The 5,799-nt window shown below is 38.1% G+C and overlaps 1 pseudogene; it reads right to left on the reverse strand.

The window, feature by feature from the left end:
* Nucleotides 1-4,273: 4,273 nt before the first annotated feature.
* Nucleotides 4,274-5,032, reverse strand: LOC128563288 (folate receptor alpha-like; annotated as a pseudogene).
* Between the last annotated feature and the right edge of the window lie 767 nt (nt 5,033-5,799).

Raw genomic sequence — 5,799 nt, forward strand, 5'->3', positions numbered from 1 at the left:
CCAACATAGGACCTCCTAGATTCAGAAAACTATTATTTATAGTGCTACGGAAGGAGACATATAAACACACAATAATAATGGGTGTCTGCAACATTCCCCTCACAACACTAGAGAGCAACAAAACAGAAAATCAACAAAAAAGTTGTAATTAAAATGTACATTAGACCAAAGAGACTTCATATACATTCGTTTCACCAGTACATGCCACAAGTCAAAGATAGATTACATGTTAGGCCACAAAACAAGTCTTAACAGATTAAAAATACCAAAATTGTATCAAGTATCTTCTCACACCCTAGTGGAATGATGCTAGAAATCAATACACACACACAAACTTCAGAAACTATGAAAATACATGGAAATTAAACAGAACGCTCCTGAATGATCACTGAGACAACAAAGCAATTAAGAGATAAATTTTAAAAAATATTTGAAAAAAATGAAAACAGAATATACCAACACCTATAAGATATAACAAAAGCAGTGCTAAGAGGAAGGCTTATAGCAATAAATTCCTTCATCAAAAAAGTAAAAAGATTGTAGAAGATCATCAGAGACTAGTAGAAACAACTATAAGCTCAGAAACTAGAAAACCAAGAGGAAATGGATGAATACTAGAAACACACAACCTTCCAAGTTTAAACCAGTATAAAACAGAATTTCTGAGCAGACTAATGATGCATAGGAAGATTAAAACAGTAATAATAAAAAATCTCCCCTTCAAAAAAATCCCAGTACCAGGTGAATTAATGGCCAAATTTTACCAAACACCCCAAAAAAATAATACCAATTTTTCTAAATCTGTTCCACAAAATGGAGGAAGAGGAATTATCCCCAACTTATGCCAGGAGGTCAGTCTCACCTGACACCAAAGCCAGGAAAGGACACACACAAAAAAGAAAACTATAGCTCAATATCTATGATGAATATAGATACAAAAATCCTCAAGAAAATACCAGAAAATTTAATCCAACAACATATCATAAAGATGATGCATTATGATTTAGTGAGTTTTATACCAGGGCTGCGTGGATCCTTGAATCCCTGGTTCATTGGAAATCAACCAATAAGATAAATTCCCTAAACAAAACTTAGGATAACTACCCTTTGATCACCTCAGTAGATGCAGAAAAAGCATTTTATAAAATTCAGCATGGTTTAATAACTATTCTCTTCACACTAGGCATTGAAGGAACGTACTTCAAAATAGTAAAGGCCATATATGACAAATATACGATCAAAATAGTACAAAGGGAGGCCCCTAAGAACTGGAACATGGTAAGGATACCGACTCTTACCACTTCTAGTCAACATAACATTGGAAGTCTTTTCCAGAGCAATCAGGCAAGAGAAACAAATGAAAGTCATCTAAATTGGAAAAGAGGAAACCATATTGTTCCTGTTTACTGATGATATGATGTTATGATCTAAAACCTAGAATATTTGAAAGACTCTACCCAAAACTCTTAGATTTGATAAATGATTTCTGAATAGTTTTAGGACACAAAATTAACACATAGAAAACAGAAGCATTTCTATACACCAACAATGATCTAGCTGAGAACTAAATTAAGAGGGCAATTCCATTTATAACAGCTGTCAAAAAAGATAAAATACATAGGCATAAATTCAACCAAGGATATGAAATATCTTCACAAGTAAATTACAAAACACAGATAAAAGAAATTGTATATGACACAACCAATGGAAAATCACCCCATGCTCATGGGTGGAAAGAATTAACATTGTTAAAATAACTATATTTCCTAAAGCAGTTTACAGTTTCAGTGCAATCTCTATCTAAATACCAACATCATTTTTCATAGAATTACATAAAGCAATTCTAAAGTTTATGTGGAACCACAGAAGAGCTCAAGTAGCCAAAGAAAACTTGAGCAAAAATAAAAAAGCTGGAGACATCACATTCCCTGACTTCAAATTATACTAGAAGGCTAGAGTAAGCAAAATAATACAAAATTGATATAAAAATAGACACATAGGTCAATGGAACAGAATAAGATACCCAGAAACAAAGCCCCATAATTACAACAAACTGGTCTCGGAAAAAGTCATTAGAACATGCACGGGGTTTGGAAAGAATATCCTTTTTCATGAATGATGCTGGAAAAATTAGATAGCCATATGCAGAAGAAACTGTGCCCCCAAATCAACTCAAGATAGATTTAAGACTTAAATGTAAACACCTAAAACTATAAATGTACTTGATGAAATCTCTTCTGGAGATTGATCTAGGCAAAGAACTCATAACTATGACTTCACAGGGAAAAAGCAAAAATAGACAAATGGGGCTCAATTAACTGGGGCAACTACAGAAGAAAAAAAATTGTCAACCGACTGAGCAGACTACCTGTGGAATGGGAGAAATTATCTGCAAACTGTATATACAACAGGTAACAATTATCCAGAATTTACAAGGAACTCAAACAACTCAGTAGGAGTAACAACTGCAACAGAAAATTAACCTCATTAAAAAGTGGGCTGAAGTCATGAACATTTTTCAAAAGAAAACAAACATATGGCCAAAAAGTATATGAAAAATTGTCGAACATCACTATCATCAGGGAAAAGCAAATTAATACCATAACGAGACATCACCTTACATAATCAGAATGGATATCATTACAAAGACAAATATATAACACATGTAGGTGAAAATGTGGGTAAAGTGGAATGTTTACACACAATCGATAGAAATATAAATTAGTATAACCTCTATGAAAAAGAGTATGGCGATTTCTCAAAGAACTGAAGACAAAACTATAATATGATCCAGAAATCCCACTTCTGGGTATCTACTCAAAAGAAAAAAATCAACATATAGAAACATACCTGTGCTTGTATGTTTTTTGCAGTACTGTTCACAGTAACAAAGATACAAAATCAATCTAAGTGTCCATTAATGGAGAATTGGATAAAGAAAATATGGTGTGTCTCCACATAAAGGAATATTATTTAGCTATAAAAAGGAATGAAATCATGTCTTTTGCCAAATTACAGATGGAACTATAGAACATTATCTTAGGTGAAACAATTCAGACATAGAAAGAGGAATACTGCAGGTTCTTCTAAGTGGAAGCTAAATAATCTGTGCCTACAGAAGCAGAGTGGGGAACAATTGATAATGGAGACTCAGACCGCGAGGACTCAGGAGGGAGGTGGATGATGGGGGTCGCTTGGATGAGGGTGGTGGATGATGGGGGTCGCTTGCTGGGTACAATGTGTCTTGCTTCAATGATGTATACATTGAAGGTCCTGATGTCACCACAATGCATGACATCAATGTAACAAAATTTCACTTGCATCCCCCAAATAAATGACAAATAATTAGAAATCAAAAAATTAAAAATAAATGAATAACCATGGTGAAAATAAACTCTCTCCAACTCCCAAATCTGCTTTTTCCAGTCTTTTCCTAATCGGTTGATAGCAACTCAATATTACTAATTGCTAAGACCATGCACCTTTTCTCGGATTCTTTGTTTTCTCTTTACCCCACATTCAAACTATCAGCAAATCTCACAAGTGACTTTCTCAGTATCCGTCACCGTCATCCACACCGCTACCACCTTTGTCCATGCTATCGTCATTTCTCATCTGGGTTATTCCAATGGCTTTAGGATTGGTTTTCCTGTTTCCAGCCTGGGCATCTACTCTGAACACAGCAGTGGTCTATTTCTGCTGGAACATCGGTTAAATTGTGACACTCTTCTGCTCGGTACTCTCCAAAAGTAACAGCCACAGTCCTTACAATGGCCTTTATCCCTCATGTCTACCCTCCTGCTGCCCTCTCACTTGATCACCTACAATCTCCCACCTGCACCAATTATCCTGAGTTCCTTAAGGTTCTCCTGCGTCACAGCCTTATACCTGTGTCCCCCCCATACATCAGCTTGGCCTGCTCCTGGGCTTTTTCACATCTTTATTCAAGCACTATGGTAGAAGTGAGCCCTTGTTTGGATAATCTCTTCAATTTGCAACCTTCTTCTTTCCATGTCCCTCTTTCTTATGCCTGCAAGGTTGAGTAACGTCTAACATACTGTTACCCTTGACTGACTTATGTTTCACTCTCTGCCCCTCTACTGCACAAGATTCTAAAAAGCAGAATTGGTCATTTTCTCTTTCTTTTTTTTTTTTGCAGTCTGGTTTATTTAAACTGGCTGTCGGAGGTAACGCTACAGAGCAGGCAGTGAGTAGCTGGAGCTGTGGGGCCGAGCAGGGCAGGGATGTCCAGCTGTCAGAGGGCAAAGAGAGGTCAGCAGAGTAGCAGGAGGAACATGAGGGGCAAGCTGAGCAGGGAAGCCCAGGCCCCACGAAGCCCAACCCCACTCAGGGCCTCACCACCTTCTCATTGGGGTTGCCCTAGTTTGGGTCAAACCACATCTGGATGCAATGGCCGCTCCCTCAGCTACAGTCAGTCACTAATGTTGTAAAAGCGACTCTAGATTTCATTACACAGAACAGTGGGTGTGGGGAAGTAGAAACGGAAGTGGAGGCAGGCAGCTTTCTCTGGGCCCCGGTTAAACCAGGAGGTCCAGCTCCAGCCCTTGTACCGGTTGCTCTTGCAAGAGTAGGAGGTTCGACAATCCTCCCCCAGTGCTCACATCTCTCTCCACCAGGGTATACTCAGGACCCACTCTTTACACCAGCTCTGGTCCACCTACTGGATCCAAGGCCCCAAGTTAGGGGAGCATTCATAGAGGCAGTTGTCCTGGATGAAATGCCCTTTGCAGATGGGCTCCATGACTCCACAGTGGTCCCAGTTGAAGTCATTCCCGTGGGGATTATCCCTGTGGGCTTCTTGGCTGGCGGAGCAGCAGGCGTTCTTCCTCCAGGGACTGCACCAGTCATGCAAGTTGTCTTCAGGCCCCGGCTTTTCCTTGTGGTGCTTGGCATCCAGACAGACGCTGAGAAGCTCAGTCCTGGCCCCAGGAGTCCTGTGCCAGTCCTTCCAGCCATACGCAGCCACCCCTGTTAGAAGGAGCAGCAGCTGCACTGTCATGGGCTGGGCCATGGCTGTTCCTGAAGGTAGAGATGTGGTTAGTAGCCAGAATTGGTACTTATTTTATTAAGTACGTTGCACGTAGCAGACACCTAATACATGTTTGCTAAATGAGCAAACGTTTCATTTACTTAAAATTTAATTAAATGGGCATTTGTGCAAATTTAAAATATGTTTGACAGTGAGATTTATGTTGCAGTAATGCCTAGAATAGACAACAAAAGGGAACATGGTATTAAATTTTTATTAATTAAAAATGTAGAGCAAATAGAACAGGATTGGGGATAAGATTTTCCTGGTTTTTAGTCTCTGTTCTGCCGGTAGAAGGTCTGTGGTCACTGAACTTCAGTTTCCTCTTTTGAAAAACAAGAGTAATAAAACTGGATTTCAAAGGGCAGTGGTGAGAATAAAATGAGGTAATGAATTCATTCAAATTGATGTGAAAGCATTTTGCAAATGCTAAAGCCCAATATGTATAAATGTAAGTTATTTTAAATAGAAAAAGAAGATTTCTGTCGAGTGACTCACACAGCAATGCACGCTTAAAATGATGACAATATTTATACACATTGTCACATTCCAAACTATAAAAGTTGGAATCCAAAGACTGTATTAATGAACTTTTATTTATCTTTTGAAAATACTCTACTAAACTGAAATCCTAAAACTATGAACACAAATGATTTGGAAGTGTTTTACTGATCAACATTAAGTTTTAGTAAATTTGGAATTTTTAAAACTTAACTAAACTTTAAATTAAACTTAAAATCCAATGCACA

This window comes from Nycticebus coucang, chromosome 13 (assembly GCF_027406575.1).
Source record: "Nycticebus coucang isolate mNycCou1 chromosome 13, mNycCou1.pri, whole genome shotgun sequence".
In the NCBI taxonomy this organism is placed as follows: domain Eukaryota; kingdom Metazoa; phylum Chordata; class Mammalia; order Primates; family Lorisidae; genus Nycticebus; species Nycticebus coucang.